Source organism: Canis lupus, chromosome 5 (assembly GCF_003254725.2).
Source record: "Canis lupus dingo isolate Sandy chromosome 5, ASM325472v2, whole genome shotgun sequence".
NCBI classification, from domain to species: Eukaryota; Metazoa; Chordata; class Mammalia; order Carnivora; family Canidae; genus Canis; species Canis lupus.
Window position 1 is genome coordinate 37,351,257 of NC_064247.1, and position 17,019 is coordinate 37,368,275.

Below are 17,019 nucleotides of genomic sequence, written 5' to 3' on the forward strand. Positions count from 1 at the left end.
TTTTTAGCTCTTTATAAATTCATAAGGGGTTATGTTGAGACAATCCAGTAAAAAAAAAAAAAAAAGACATGTTCTTTCTTACAATCCAAATGAGTAGAGTCATAATCACCAGTGTGTTCTGGAGAATAATTCTGTTTCAGATTTCATTACTGCCCAAGGAAAGTGTTTTCTATCCCCAACTTGTCAGCTTTGTGGACCACTCAGCTCTCCACCAGAGTGTTTACTGGACAAATCTCTCAAGCTTTCTTTATCCCAGAGTTCCTTATTTCCATTTCTGACTCAACAGCTTGACTTCCACCACCTGAACTTAAGTCTTAAAACAAAGGGACTGTGTTGATCACCCATTTTCTGCCAGGAGCAAAATGACTGAAATACTTTCTACCATATGAGGGCTGGAATTCTACTTAAGACCAGTGACCTTGTGACAAATTCATTGCACTAAGAACTTCTCCTTTTTTTTTAAAATACAGATTTTATTTATTTGTGAGAAAGAGTGCACATGAGCAGGGGGAGGGGCAGAGGGAAAGGGAGGAGCAGGCTGCCCACTGAGCAGGGAGCCCAACTCCAACTAGGGGCTCGATCCCAGGACCCTGAGATCACAATGTGAGCCAAAGGCAGATGCCCAACCAACTGAGCCACAGGTGGCGCAAGAACTTCTTTAGTTAGTGAAAGGACCTCTAAACTATAATCATGCAAAACCTTTGTAGCTACCTCACTGATGATCTCTAGAGGCTGTACTCACTTGTGCTGGTTGGCAGGTAAAGAGTGAATCCAGGGGCACCTGGTGACTCTGCCTTTGCCTCAGAGCATGATCTCAGGGTCCTGGGATCGAATTTTACAGCCGACTGTCTGCAGGAAGCCTGCTTCTCCCTCTGCCTGTGTCTCTGCCTCTCTCTGTGTGTCTCTCATGAATAAATAAATAAAATCTTTTTAAAAAATGAATCCAAATTCTAAGTGGGGGGGGGAAATACATGACAAAAATAAAAAAAGTCAAGAGGCTCCACATGCCAACATATACAACACATATTCATATCATGGGTAAAATAGGATAGGAAATAATTGAGAAGAAAATTGCAAAACTTGTACAGATTCAGGTTTCTGATGAAATGGTGTACAAGGTAGAAACACTAAAATGGGGGAACAGAGGGTCAGAATGTATTTTCCTTTCCTTCAGAAGGATATATAGCACCAGAAATCAAAGTTTCTGCATAAAGTGCCATTTAAAGAAATATATTTTATTTATTTATTCATGAGAGACAGAAAGAGAGAGGCAGAGACACAGGCAGAGGAAGAAGCAGGCTCCCTGCGGGGAGCCCAATGTGGGACTCAATCCCAGGACCCCAGGATCACAACCTGAGCCAAAGACAGATGCTCAACCACTGAGCCTCCCAGGTGTTCCTAAATAACAGTTTTTAATTAGCAATTTTCTTGGTCAACAAATACTATTTATTTATTTGTTTATTGACTTATTTATCTAATCTAGCCTTGTACTCTACATTTTTTTGACTTCCTGGCACCCAAGGAGAAAAAAAGATGAGAATTTTACCATCAAATTTAGGAACTTTTGTACTATTACTTCTTCAAATAATAAAAGGATAATATGACTTATGCCCTTTCTTTCTCCCCTTTCCTTCCTGGGCTCCTATTATGAGTATATTGGTCCACTCAATCATGTCCCACAAGTCTTTGAGGTTGTGTTTAGTTCTCTTCATTCTTTTTTTTTTTTTTTTTCTGTTCCTCAGACTGGATAATCTCAATTGATGTGTCTTCAAGTTTGCTGATACGTTCTTCTGATTACTCATATCCACTGTTGATCCTGTGATAAGCAAAATAACGGTCCCCGAAGATGACCATATCCTACTCCACAATCTGCGAATACATTGTTATATTGCAAGGAGGAATTAAGATTGCAGATAGAATCAAGTATGCTAATAAACTGACCTCAAAATAAGATTCTCATGAATTATCTCATGTGCCTAGTGTAATCCTAAACAACAAGAGTCTTGAAATGGGGAAAAAGAGGCAGAACAGTGAAAAACAGAGAAATATCATCATGAGAGACACTTGATCTGTTGGCTTCAAAGATGAGAAAGGGCTATGAGTGAAGGAATGTGAGTAGCCCCTAGAAAGGCCAGAAAATAGTCCTTAGAGTCTCCAGAAAGGAATACAACCCTGCTGATGCCTTGATTTTAGCCTAGTGAAATCCATTTCAGATTTCTGACCTCAAGAACAACTATAAGTAACAAATCTTTGTTGTTCTTAAGCTACCAACTTTGTGGTAATGAATTATATAAACACAATAGGAAAGTAGCACATTTCAGCTATGAAACTTTTCAACTCTAGAATTTATATTTGATTATTGAAAAAATAATAATTCCTTTTTTTTCTTAAGAGAGAGACAGAAAGTGCAAGTGGGGGGTGGGGCAGGGAGAGGGAGAGAGAATCTTGGGAGAGAGAAAGAGGGAGAGAGAGAATCTTAGGCAGCTCCATGCCCAGCACAGAGCCTAGCATGGGGCTCAATCTCATGACCCTGAGATCACAACTTGAGTTGAAATCAAGAGACAGGCACTTAACCAGCTGAGCCAGCCAGGCACCTCCCCAAAATAATTTCTATATCTTTATTAATATTCTCTATTTGGTGAGACATTGATCTCTTTCCATGTAGATACTTTGATATGGTCTCCTTTAGTTCTTTTAACACATTTACAATTGCTGATTTAGAGTCTTTGCCTAGTTAGGCCAATATCTGTGTTTTCTTAGGACAGCTTCTATTGACTCCATTTTCCCTGGTTATGGGTCACACTGTCTTATTCCTTTCCATATCCCTAATTTTTTTGCTGAAAACAACAGTTTATGTAATATATTGTAATATCTTTGGAAATTATATTCTCCCTACCTCTACCCTCAAGGTTTGCTGCTGTGACTGTTTTTCTGATGTTTGTTATTTTTTGTTTGTTTAATGACTTTTCTGAAGTGATTCTGTACAATCTCCATTTTTTGTCATGTGTGACCTTTGAAGTCTGGCTTAATTAACTTAATGGTCAGCTAAATGATAGAACAGAGATTTCCTATAATGTGACTCTTGACCTCAGGGTTGTGAGTTCAAGCTCCATGTTGAGTGTAGAGATTATTTAAAAATAAAATGTAAAAAAAAATAGTTTTAAGATTTGGTCATTTTAATTAATTACAAAATCATAAAACTGTGTTTAATGTGAAAAGTAATCGTAGCTCCAAAAGGAATAGTAAGTATAAATGCAACAATAAAAACTTTCTCAGCAACTTAAAGCTTGTTTTCAAAATAATAAATGGATACACTTCATGGTTAAGATGGGAAATCCCAGTTCTTCTCTTCCTGTGACTTCTCAGTTTTTTTGCGATGCCTAAATATAGCTAAGTGTTCTTGTTTTGTTGATTGTTTCTATACCTAGCAAATCTACATGTTGGTATTTACCTCAGAGAAATACAGATAGAAATGTATACATAAAATTAACATCATTGGTTCTTTATTTTTTTAAAGATTTTATGTATTTATTCATGAGAGACACAGAGACAGAGGCAGAGACACAGGCAGAGGGAGAAGCAAGCTCCCTGTGGGGAGCCCGAAGTGGGACTCCATCCCAGGACCCTGGGGTCACACCCTGAGCTGAAGGCAGACGTTCAACCACTGAGCCACCCCAGCATCCCCATCATTGATTATTTCTGATGAAAATTGTGAAATTGAAGCTGGATCTTGGTTGAAGGAGGGGGCATGATGCAGAGAAGAGATGGATTGTATAAAAATATTAACTTTGGGGATGCCTGGGTGGCTCAAAGTTTGAACATCTGCCTTTGGCTCAAGTTGTGATCCTGGAGTCCTGGGATCCAGTCCCACAACAGGTTCCCTGCATGGAACCTGCTTCTCCTTCTGCCTGTGTCTCTGCCTGTCTCTCTCTGTGTCTTTCATGATCAATAAATAAAATCTTTTTAAAAATATTAACTTTGAGATTTAAAAAATTGATTACAGTTATAACTAAATTCATATAAATTAAATCTAGTATAGGTATAACTAAAATGAGTTTTTATGTATGAATATATAAAATTATTGTCAGATATCACAGTAAAAGCCAAATAGTAATTTCCTTCATGGGTCCAGGAGATTAAGTATAAACGCAGTTTTCTTAAGTAGTACTTTTCCAGTTTTTGCATGCTTTTCTATAATAAACATTTATTATTTTGGAATAACAAAACTTTAAAAATTGATACAGGTAATATGGATAATAAATAGTAAACAAGGAATTTCCAAATACTATTCTAATACATTAATAATGTCGATAGTTGGACAAAAAGTATAATTTTGATTCCAAATCAAGCAGTAGTGCCTCTTTCACTTTGTGCAAAATGTGTAATACTTGGGGAAGCGTAGTTTTATGGCTCTAGAACTAAAATCTATCATCATTGATAAAATAATAGTTAAAAACGTTTTTCTTTTCCTTTGTCTTTGAATGAGATTGCTATATATTATAATCGAATTTCTTAGAGCTTCCCAGAAGGCTCTCCTTGAAAATTATACTTCTAAATAACTCTAGCACATGTTAAAATCAATCATGAGCCTGGAAAATAATATGTACTCTAACTGACTATATGTGGTTAAATCCCATAAGATGAACTGAAGTTTATTCAACTTTCCATCATAAGTTCCTAAGCTTTTTGAAGAGAGAGTGATCACAAGACTGGTATCAAAGAGTTTCTCAAGATGTCTTGAAATGAAGCAATTTAATTACAGAGTCTATTTTCTGAGCCTCCACGATGTGTCCTGGTCATTATACCCACCACAACCCTGCTGAAAGATGGCAACACCATATCTGTTTGCCCATAGAAGAATCCCAAGTTGATCTAAATGTTTGGGTGTTCCAACACTACCTGTCAGGCCCCTTCATCTCCCCAGCAAAACTAGTGTGAACCGATGTCAAATCCCTTCCTGGGGCTGTAGAAAAGAAAATGTGACCCGAATAAATAATGTATTGCAAATGTCAAAATAAATTTCAGCTAAAAATGATATTTTTCAAAGAGATCTAATGAGAAAACTGTTCAAAAGGCAGAGTTAGAGTTTCCTGGTTCCACATTTAATTAACTCAATCTGACTTTTATTATGCTTTGTATTATGTGTTTCCCTGTTCAGTAAACAAACAGCAGAAAATTAAACTAGGGCAACTGCCAACTAGCAGTAGATTTAATTGAAAAATAATAAATTGCCATGGGGTACCGTAGGGTTTTGTGCAGATAAACTTATTTTTCCTGGAAAGTTTCCACTTGCATTTGTCACAATTTGATATATAAAAGGAACAAAAGACGTGAAATACGGTACTTGGTGGTAGATGTGTAAGAATGGAATGGCCTTGGAGAATAATTCACAGGCTGGATGGATGGATGGATCCACGTTGGATGGATGGATCACGTTCTTCCTTCTGAAGAATGGAGCTGGCTTTCAGAGGAGTTCTAACTTTGCCCTCTGGATGTGCCGAACTTCCTGCAACTGGCCCTATCAATTTTCAGAGGAAGCTCACTGGGGAAGAAGTAGGAGCGTACATGATCTAGGGAAAGGGGACACTATAGGCAGAAAGGATAGTTCTAAATAATTCCATGCTACATGCCTAATAACTGCTTAATTCATTCAAACTTGGCATAAATCAAAGGTATTTTGAAACATTTGGCTGTTTATTTTCCTTCCTTGATATCTTTTCCTGGTGTGTGGGTACTCTTCTTACGGTTCTATGTTAGAGGTTATGTCTGGGCAGGGAGGTTTAAATTAAATCAGGAGAAAAATAAAGTCTTTCTGAGTGATTCGAAAGCTACTACATCTGGTTCTCTGTCCCACAGTGTGGAGGGCAGGTGTCTGTTTATCTGATTGTAGATTCTATCTTTCATGTCCAAGTGCTGGGAATGGAACAAAATTCCCACTCCCTTCCCCAAACCTTCCCCCAAGCAGAAGTGGAACCGCTGAGTTCTACACACAGACCATATTTTCTCCTTTCGCTCCTGTTGCAGAGAAGGATATTGCTCAGTGATTCTTCCTGAATTCTAGCAATAGTTCCCATGATGGACCTCTATTTGTTAGAGCTTCTCTAGGAGGCTGCTTGGCATAAAAGAATCCACTGGTTGGTGTTAGATGTTTGTTTGGACTCTATATTCACTCCTTACTGTTAAATACACTTTGAAGAATCATTTATTCATTCTGCACCTGGCACTCTTCTGAGTACACAGGGCTTTAAAAAAGAGATGAAAAAATCCTCTGACTTCAAGGAGCTTACACTTTCTTGGGGGAAAGGCAGACAGGCAAAATAAGTGGATGTGTCATTAAGCAATGCTAACTAAAGAGAGATATGGGGAGTTCTAGAAGCCAGAAGGTGCTTATGGTAAACATACCTGAGAGGATACCATATGTGCAAAGGCTTGAAGGAAAGGACAGTGTGACTTGAGGCTATCTGAGGGCACAACATTGAGACAGAAGAAAGAACTGGTTGCCATTGGCAGGAACATGGCTGAAGTGTCCTCGGAAAAGCACACAGAGGCCAGTACAGAAGTGAATGAGTGAAGGAGACAGAAGATAGAAAGGTAGCAATGGCCAAATGGGGCAGGGCCTTTGCAGCTTCCGCAGGATTCTTAACTCTAACCAAGATGACAAGCTGCAAGAAGGCTTTGGGCAGAAGTGACAAGACCTCACTCTGATTCAGCGTGGCAAGAGACTATAGGAGGCAAGAGGAGGCATAAGGGACCAGTTAGACTGCCCGCAGTCAGCAGGCAAGTGATGATGGTTTGGTTCAGTGTGTTCATCACAAGAAGTGAAGAGCTTCCAGGATAACCTAACATCATTACCCAGTTTCATAAACTCTACAATGAGGAAATAAAACTTGTATTTGGTTACCTCAAGAATTGAAAGAATGTCTGTAAAGGCATATAGCATATAGTAAGGGATCAATAAATGTTCATTCCTTTTCCAAAGCTTCTCACCTAAAAAGTGATGCATGGAATTGCGAGAACACGTGCTTTTGCAGGCTTTGTAGTCATAAATTTAACTCAAAGGAAGATTTGGAGGCTGTGATTTATAAGTCATATATAATGTCTTTAAAATATCCACAAGGAACAATGCTGACAGCCATACAGAATTAATGGACACGTTTATGTACATGAAATTATATTCTTAAAACAGAACTGGAGTTTATAAAACCTGACTTATGATATTTGTTGTCCCATAAAGGTAGAGAAAAGGAAGGGAGGAGGAAGGAAGAGTGAAGGGAAAGGGGAAGGCAGACAGGGATAGTTAGAAGAAACAATCAGAGGAACCATAATCTACATTAAGTAGATTGCATTTCATTTGGAAATACAGCTTTCTAAATATTGATCAATAGCTAGATGTTAATGGGAAATTATCCACATAATTAGTAACAGTTCTAGCTGACATTGGAATCCCACTTTATAGATCGTAAAACTCTTCCATGTACTTACTGCATTTAGTTCCCCAAACAACTGGGAACAATAATGTGGCAGTTATGAAATCTCTATTTTACAGGTGAGGAAAAGAACATTCAGAGCCGCTCAATGATTTTCCCAAGGTCTCATGGCATGAAGGTTGCAAGGCTTGGAGTCCAAGGTTTGGGGTCTGAGGATTCAGAAAGCTACTGTCTTCTCAAGTTCTCATAAACCTCATAAACATGTAATGTGAATTTTCAATTTAATTGTAATTTTGTTCTTTTTACTTCATGAGAAACATATGGATTCTATCCTCACTCTAAAAAATCCAAAAAGTAAGGGAAAGCTAAGCATTCCCTTGAATTTTCTGGCACCTTTTCCCAAGCCCTATGACCTATGTTGAGACCATTCACTCCGTACATAACTACTTGTATTATTTTGGTGTGACCCTTCTGGATCCATTCCTATACAATATATATATTGTAATGTATTATATATATACAACATATATGTAGTATATAATATATAATATGTAATATATATTATGCTAACTAAAGAGATATGTAGGGTTCTAGATAATATGTATATACATATTAATAATTAATATGTATTAATATATATTAATAATATATAATTATATGTAATGTATAATATGTACAAAATATATTGTAATATATATATATTTGTACCTTTAAGTATATAATTTTATCTTTAAGGACATAATTTTACTTTTATTTTTAACACAAGTAGGACAACATTACTTCCTAGTAGGATAAGATTATATTTCCTTCTGTAATAAATATTTATCAATTGTCTTCCAAAATGGCTACACCAATAGTAATGCTATATAAGAATCTGCTTTGCACCCACTAGTGTTGGCTATTAATGCCGCTTTTCTTTTACCAACCTAAGAGGGAAACATTTAATGCTATTTTAAGTTGTATTGCTGATTACAAGAGAAATTGAGCATCTTTTTATGTGTTCATTGGCTCTTTGCATTTCCTCTTCTGTGTCCTTTGTTAATTTGTCTTTTGGATGGTTTGCAATCTTATTGATTGCAAGTTCTCTGTATTTATCCGGCTATTAATTCTTTATGTTTAAATGTGTCTCAAGTATTTTTTTCAGTCTTTTTTTTTGCCTTTTATTATTCTTTATGGTATCTTTTCCTACATAAATAAGTTTCCCATGTTAGTAGAGTCAGACTTACCATTTACACATTCTCTCTGGGTCATGTTTTAGAAGGCTACCCCTATTCAGAAACTAAGAAGCACCTTTATTATTTGCCTATAATTTTTCTTTTGCATTTAATTCCTTAACTAACCCTGGAGTTAATTTCTGTGAGAACTTAAAGATTTATTTTCTACATAGAAATACAATAATTTTGAAAGCATTTAATGAAAAGTGTATATTTTGCCCAGTGATCTCAAGTGCCAATTTGGGGTGCCTGGCTGATTTGTTCGAAGGGCATGTGACTCTCGATCCCAGGGTCATGAGTTCAAACCCCATTTAGGTTTAGAGATTACTAAAAAAATAATCTCTAAATAATCTCTAAAAAAAAATAAAATGCTACCTTTATCCTATACAAAAATCTTTTAAAAATCAAATTTATTGTGTACTTTATACATTTTAGAATTGATGTAGTTCTATGGACACATTTTAGAATTTATTTATTGGTTACATGAAAAGTCCTTTGCATTTGAAAACTCAAGCAACTGAGATTACAGAGCTCATACTTCAGATCTTCTTTCACTTATATTCTCCTGCCCCAACTTTAGGCTCTTCCTCAGAGAAAGCCACTACTACTGGTGTTTATTTCTCAAACCCTTTTCAATCTTAAATTTAAGTACCTAACAACATGAATAGAATAGATTCTCTATAAAAAATAAAAATGCTAAGAGAAAACCCCAGAGCCAGGAGGCCTGGGTGGCTCAGTGGTTGAGCATTTGCCTTCAGCTCAGAACATGATCCCAGGGTCCTGGGATCAAGTCTCCCTCTGCCTGTGTCTCTACCTCTTTCTTTGTGTCTCTCATGAATGAATGGGCAAGATCTTTAAAAACAAAACAAAACAAAAAAGAATCCCAAGTGCCTTTGACAATCCTTTGTAGCACCATAGCCCCCTCTGTGGTCACTGCTATGAACAATTTAGTGTATTTCCTTCTAGAACTTTTCTCATATGCATTTACATATGTGTAGGCATTCAATGGGCAGGGCGTTCTATAAGTTATTAAAAATATTGATAGGCTCTTGTACTGTTTGATAGAAAGCTTCTGCCTCTAGTTCCCTCCACTTGCTGGGCCACCCCACACCATCTTCAGCCTCCCCATTTCCAAGTCCCCAATAAACCCTCATTATACAGCAACTGATTATCCTCCAAATCACAGGAGGCCCTTAGCACTGGAGCCAGTATCTATTGTGGTCTGTTGATTTCATGCATACTAGTTGTTAAGTGTTTTAAATGTCATCCCTGACTACATAGAGCACACAGTAAATCTCTAAGATGCCCAATTAAGTTAAAAAAATCAAGCTGGAGAATGTGGTAGGCAGAATAATGGCCCCCCCAAAATAGTTCATGTCTTAATTCCTAGAACCTGTGAACACATATTCTATGACAAGGATGGGGAAAAGGAAGTCAAAGCTACTGATGGAGTTAAGTTATGAACCAGCTGACTTTGAGATGGGGAGATAGGGACTCCTGGGTGGCTCAGTGGTTGAGCGTCTGCCTTTGACTCAGGGTGTGATCCAAGAGTCCAGGGATCAAGTCCTACATCAGGCTCCCTGCATGGAACCTACTTCTCTGCCCCTCTCTCCCTGTGTGTCTCTCATGAATAAATAAATAAAATCTTTTTTAAAAAAAGAGAGAGAGATGGGAAGATAATCCTGGATTATCTGGGGAGGCCCACTAGAATCACAAAAGTCTATAAGCCAGAAGAGAGAGGTTGGAATGTCACAATCAGAGAGAGATGGAAAAGCCCCACCATCCAAGGACTGGTAGGCGACCTCTAAAAGTTAGGAAGATAAAGAAATGAAGACTCTAAGGGAGACAAAAGGCACACAGCCTTGAGTACACTTTGAATTTAGGCCAGGGAGATCCATTCTGACCTCTAGAACTGTAAGATAATTTATACTGTTTTAAGCCACTGAGCTTGTCGTAATTTACTAGAGCAATAGGCAGCTCACACAGAGGAATAAACATCCAGTGTACCATTTATATTAGATTACAATTCATTTCAAACTACTGTGATCTGTCCTTAATCTCTAATTTTTAAGATTTTAAAAATTTATTTGAGAGAGAGAAAGCAAGAGAGAGAGAGAGAGAACAAGCAAGGGAGAGTCAAAGGGAGAGGGAGAAGCAGACTTTCCACTGAGCAGGGAGCCCAATGTGGGACTCGATTCCAGGACCCTGAGATCATGACCTGAGCTGAAGGCAGATGCTTAACTGACTGAGCCACCCAGGGGCCCCTACTCTGTAAATTCTTAGAAAACTTTCCCTTTCTCATCACGGGATTTAATGGACTGTCTTCAGTTCTTATTATATTTGATCTGTGGCATTTTCCAGAAATGCCTCCTCTCTCAGTTTGTACCAACTTCCTGCTTCTCATTTCTCCTCCTGTCCCTTTCACTATTAGCTGTGCCTTATAATCTCTTCCCACACTGCACCCCCACCCCAAGTTTTGTTCTGTCCCTCTCCTAAATCTGTAGTCTTCTTTGATAACCTCATCCACTTCTCTAGCTCCTCCACCCTCTGCTGATAACTCTCAAATCCTCCTCTAGTTCAATTATGAAGATGATCGTATTGTTTTCATCTTTCTTCTCCTTTCTGATTTATGATTCTATGACTTCTACAAAATCAAATAGTACTTGAAGTTGCTTCACAGTTATCAAAATCCCTTGTGGGTTTTTTTTTTAAGATTTTATTTATTCATACATGAGAGGTACAGAGAGAGAGACAGAGACACAGGCAGAGGGAGAAGCAGGCTCCCTGTGGGGAGTCCAATGCGGGACTCAATTCCAGGACCCTGGGATCACACACTGAGCCAAAGGCAGATGCTCGACCACTGGGCCACCCAGGTGCCCAAAATCTCTTATTCCTTCCAGGAAGATGAGCTGGCTCTTGGTTGCTTCCTCAGTTTTCAAACTTCTCAGATTTAGAAGAATAAGATACAGTGAGTCTCACACTTTCTAGTCTGTGACAGAAGCCAGCAATGTGTTCATTTCAGTGCTGCGGTCAGACTGTAGGTATAGGGACAGCCTAGGAGAGCTAATTCCCAGAGAGAAGTATGGGAAATAAGCGAGCCCACCACCATCATCATTATCATCTTCAATACAGCAGCAGATCATACTTGAAAGGCATCAGATTTGCTACCGAAGGAGTAGAGCTTTGGAGGAAGATTGGATCAGTTTGAAAGAATAAAGAAAACATATTTTCTTCACCCATTTAAATTCTAGCTTGAGTCGTTCTGTGACTTGCTCCCTGAAGGGCTGTCTGGGAGATATCAGCATCAAAATTTACAACCTGTTATTGGCATTGCACACTGATTACAAACTAAAAAGACTAAAATTCAAGAGCCAAGTTTTACGGAGATGAGGGTGGGACCCGAGGGAAGAGAGAGAGAGAGAGAGAGAGAGAGATTTATTGAGGCAGACATAGGAGAGGTTATCCAATGGAAGAGCAGGAGCAGACGAGGGAAGTTATCGTTTGTGCACTGAGTGATCTGCATTTTTGAAAGGGCGATGAGAAAAACCCTGATTCTGACAGCAGCTGCTCCAGGCCACAACTGCAGTCTCTCCCTACGACAGAGGATTCCCTGATTCTGTGCTTTTTAGAGAAACTCTGGATTCTCCAACTAGTCCAGAGACAGTACTCTCAACTAGTAAGATCTGGTTGAAGGCCATCTTGAAAGATCCTGATAAACCAGACAGAAGAGGCTTCCTGACCTTCCAAGGAGCTCAGCCAGCAACTGTTTCCCCATCAAGTTGAACAGTTGAAGCTGCAGACGGAGCAGTCGCAGTGGGGGAGGATGTGACAGGGTGACATGGGGTTGGAGTGGGCTCGTATCTGCTGTAGGCCTTCAGCAGAAACAGCTGCTCACATCTGGTCTGTCCCAGTACAAGGGAACTGTTGGCTGCACGTATGGCTGAGCTTCCCAAAGAGGTTCATGTGGTGAGTTCTAAGAAGAAGCTTTATCTCAGAGGAATGAGAAACAACCCTACTCTAGGAGATGTAAGAGATTTCCCACCAACACTTACTTAAACACGCAGCGAGGCTGGATGATAAACAACGGCAGATTCTAGATGGAGACCTGGAGTCTTCCATCATGGAGTAGAGTGCGCTCTCAGGCAGGGGGTGCATGCCTTTGAGGGGTCATGGCGGCTTACCGGGAAGAGAGGGTGGAGTGTAACAGAACTGTTCTGAAAATTCATACTGAATTTCTTCCACACTTTTTGGGACAAACTCTTTTTAACCAATTGCAAAAATAACCATCGGCCTTGGAGGTGTGGTGGGGCGTAGGTAATTGTTTCTGTGAGGACACAAAGAGAGTGAGTATCATTTTTGGTGTCTATGCTAGGATTTTAGAATAAAATAATGAGCTGGAAAGCCAGGTCTTCTTGGCCCATGCTGATCGCTCTTCCTAAGTGCAAAGATGTTAACCTCTTGGGCTTGCATTATAGATGGCAGCTTCCTCCTGCCTTGCTAGACAGCTCCTTAATTGGAAAAAAAATCAGTGAGTCAGCGAACTCTTCTGTGTTGTTGCCATTCTGCTGTTTTGCTGTGGCTCCCAGGGCCTCCAGGCTGGAAACTGGTCAGCAACTCTCCCTTCTCCAGGGAGTAGCTCCGCCCTTCTTTTGCAGTGTTGACACCCCACCCTATTCACCCTGATCTAATGCAGGGTCAGGATGATGACTGCTAGCTTCTCCATGAACTTCCTTTTGTAGCCACAAGGATTGGAGGAAAGCACAGAAAACTTTAGCTAAAACAATTAAGAGTCATTCTTTGAGATCTTTTGAGATCTGGAAGCTTTTCAAAGTGAAGCTGGAAAGTTGTAAGGTCTGGAAATGGCTGGAGACTTGGTTCTGGTGTTGTAGGGAAAGCCATGCACAGTAGTGAAGAAACCTGACATTCAGCCTGACACAGTCTAGCGAGGAGTCTGGGTAGCATCCCAGCCCCTGCCAACTCAGCCAACCCAGAGGATTCCGTCCTTCCAGCGGCAGAGCTTTATGAGTCAGTGCTCTTTCTTGTTTTGCCTGATCTTCAAGTTTGGGCTCTTTTTCTTGCCATTAATAGTTCTGACCACAAAGGGCTTCAATGAGTATCAGAGCTAGAACAGCATGGAAAGAAACTGCTCTCATTCTGTCCATGGTAGGAAAGAGTAGTCCTAATACATGAATATGCTTCCTAGACCAGATTTCACCAATGTTTGTCCATTTGATAGAAATTTTAAATAGCTTCTTCTTGGATGCCCATCTTATAAGCAAAGCTAACTCCCTTTTGGAACGAACAGGCAAAAGGAAGAACAGCTCCTCCAAAGATGGGAGATGCTTTGGTGTGATTCATCCGGCCTTTCTGTTGGGAATCATTTTGCTGTATCTCTACTTATTTTTCAGAGGTTGGATAAGAAAAAAAACATGTTCTTTTTCTTTTGTGTGTTATAAATGAGGAAAATTGCCAGAAAGTCAACAAAGACTTCTGAGATAAATCTGTATTCGTTGCAGCTAAGCCTCCCTCTGAACACGGCTACATACCTAAGGACCTGGGTAGGCAGATCTATTTTCACAGTTCTTTCCAATTCTAACGAGCTCTGAAGAAGTTTATTTCAAAATAATCCTTCTGTATTAAGCGCTGGCTTATTGACAAGACTTCTTTTATCATAATTGTATGAAGTTTATTTTCTAAACGAAGGTTTATTTTTGCATGGAATTCTGAGGTTTCGCATTGTGTATATGAAGCAATTAGTTTGGGATTTTTGGAATTTATTTGAGACCAGACAGATGTCTTTAATTTACACACTCTCGGAGGTGACAAACCCTATTAACATTCAAAAGCTATCAATTTGCTTTATCTTTGTTCTTCGGCCTTCTCAGCTATGATCTGGGCTAACTCTTTTTTGTTTTGCTTGGGTTTTTTGTTTGCTTTGTGTAGGTTTTTCTTGTTGTTGTTGTTGTTTTTGCACCGTTTGTAGACAGAAGAAGAAATGTAAGGAAGACATGAAAGATAGCATCGGTAATTTTATCACTGTCTAAAATTGGTGGGATACTTTAAGAACCATGGTTTTCACCTGTATTAGGAATGCATTTTTTCCTAAGGACAGTTCCTTCCCCTTAGCAGTCATGGTTTGTGCATTGTACACACACATGTTAGTTGCTCCTTTTTACTTATGTTTTTCTCAATTGTATTGGTGGCCACTGACTTACTGGTGTTGTCTTAGCCTACATTTTCTTTCTTTTAGTTAGTGATAGTTTTACACAGGTCAGATAAATGCACGTCTAAGTGCATATGCTTATGCATGAATCTGGAATACTCTTCCACTCATTGATCCCATCCTTGCAGGTCAGAAGTAATTGCACTCCTTTGTTGATTTGGAGGACTGCTGCTTGGGGAGGTGGGGGGAGGCTCAACGATGTTGTACCACTCATTTCTATTCCTAAATTGAAAACCACACCAGTGTGGTTGTTATGGGGTTTTTTTGTTTGTTTGTTTGTTTGTCTCAGGTGTACTCTTCAGCCACTAGATGGCTCAGTAGATACACTCAGGTGTCCTCCAGAGTCAGGATTTCAAAACCTAAACAATCTGAATTACTCTTTATTTCTCATATGGAAGTCTGAAGCTGCATCAGGGCTTGTGTTGATGACAGAATTAAAAAATGAGGGCACAACAGGCCTGGAACTTGACCCAAACAAACCCAACCCACTCTGCGACAGCCTTGTTTACATGTTTGCTTTTTGTTATGGCTGCCATATTTTATTCTCTGTGAGCATGGAGCATATTACTACCGGCAAGATATTATGGGCTAACGGATGTCATCAGTAGAGCCAGATCTAAATCAAGTGTAGAATGATTATACATTCTGACGCACTTGTTTGTGAAATACAGGATAATCCGTGATGTACAGGATGTCTGACAACTCTAGTTTTAGTGCCATGGTACTCGACTTTGAACTTAACGCTGTTTCCTTTATCTTGGATTAAGTTATTTACATATGAGCCCAAGAGAACTAAAAACACTTACAACTAAGATTAGAAGGATACTTCCCTAACACAACTACTTCAAAAATATGTATCAAAATAGTCAACGTGAAATATCATAGATGTTCCTATGAAAACAAGGAACAAGATAAGTACGTTTGCCTTAAACATTTACAATTTTTCTTCTGGACACTCAAAGATAAGGCAGCAAGTCACGAAAAGTAGAAAAGATCATTGTGGGAAAAGGGAGACGAAATCATTGTGTGTGCATGATATATTATTTTCCACCCAAAAATAGAATGTTATGATAAGGGAGCATGACAAAAAGGAAGAAATTGTAGTCAGCGACAAAGAAATTGTACAAAAATCATTAAACTTAAAAAAAGTAATAGTATGAAAAGTAAACTGCCCTATAAACAGCAATTACTAACTAAGATAAAACAAAAATATATTCCATTTGCAACAATATGCACACATGCTTAAAAGAAATGCATTTGCCATATGGCTAATACTACAAAACTTTTTTGAAAGGCATTAAAAAATACTTTTAAAAAAGGAAAGTTCTTCCTGGATGAGGAAAAATGCTCGAAACATATTAATTGTTAACCTCACTTAAAATTTTAATAATAGTCCAACAAATGTCATTCCAGGATTTTTCTTCTCAAATTTCACAAAGTAGTTCTTAAGCTCATGTGATGAGTCAATGAGAAAAAGTACCAAGAAAGTAAGAATGATTCTTCCTTTATTAAGGAAGTACTTTATTAAGTACTTTGTTTATAATTTACCATATACCACAATAGCATAGAGCTCACTACTCAAGGAGAATAATAAAAATTCATATACAATGTATTATATTATTGACTAAATACTAACCTATATTATATAATATTAATATATTCCCATATGATATATTATTACATATAAGTATACACAAATAATATATATTATTATATATAAATTAGTATTTAATAAAGTAGCTCTTCAAATTACTGGATAAAGAATGGATTTATACAACAAATTATATGTGTTGAATGTTTCAAAAATAATTTAATTTCCTACCATAAACTACTTTGCAAAATAAAATCCAGGTGGATTATAGAAAGAAACAGATGAAACAGAAATATATAAGAAAACTAAAAGTATTGATTTGAACATTTACATAATAATAGGGTTAGAAAAGCTTTTAAGCAATTAAAGAGAAAAGTATTCACATATATGATTACCTAAAAATTAATGTTTTTTCCCCAAAACCCTAAGAAGGATAAATTAAATTATCATAAGGAAAGATTTTTTTTCTCTAGACATTAATGAAACAATGCTATTATCCTCAATATATTGAGTTCTTACAAATCAATAAGAAAAAAAACTCCACTAGAGTAGAAATTAAAAGCA

At 38.1% G+C, this 17,019-nt stretch overlaps 1 long non-coding RNA gene across 18 annotated transcripts in view; it reads left to right on the forward strand.

Annotated features, from left to right (window-relative positions):
* LOC112647334 (uncharacterized) overlaps positions 1–17,019 on the forward strand; it is an 88,543-nt gene that overhangs the window by 6,216 nt on the left and 65,308 nt on the right. For 12 of the 18 annotated variants that reach the window (XR_003128252.3, XR_007410779.1, XR_007410776.1 and 9 more), the window contains 2 exons: positions 1,743–1,923; positions 7,547–7,690. This is a non-coding gene — a long non-coding RNA (uncharacterized LOC112647334). Of the gene's footprint in view, positions 1–1,742; positions 1,952–7,546; positions 7,691–17,019 lie in introns of those variants that run through there. The other 6 variants (XR_007410781.1, XR_003128258.3, XR_007410778.1 and 3 more) reach the window with 2 other exon arrangements.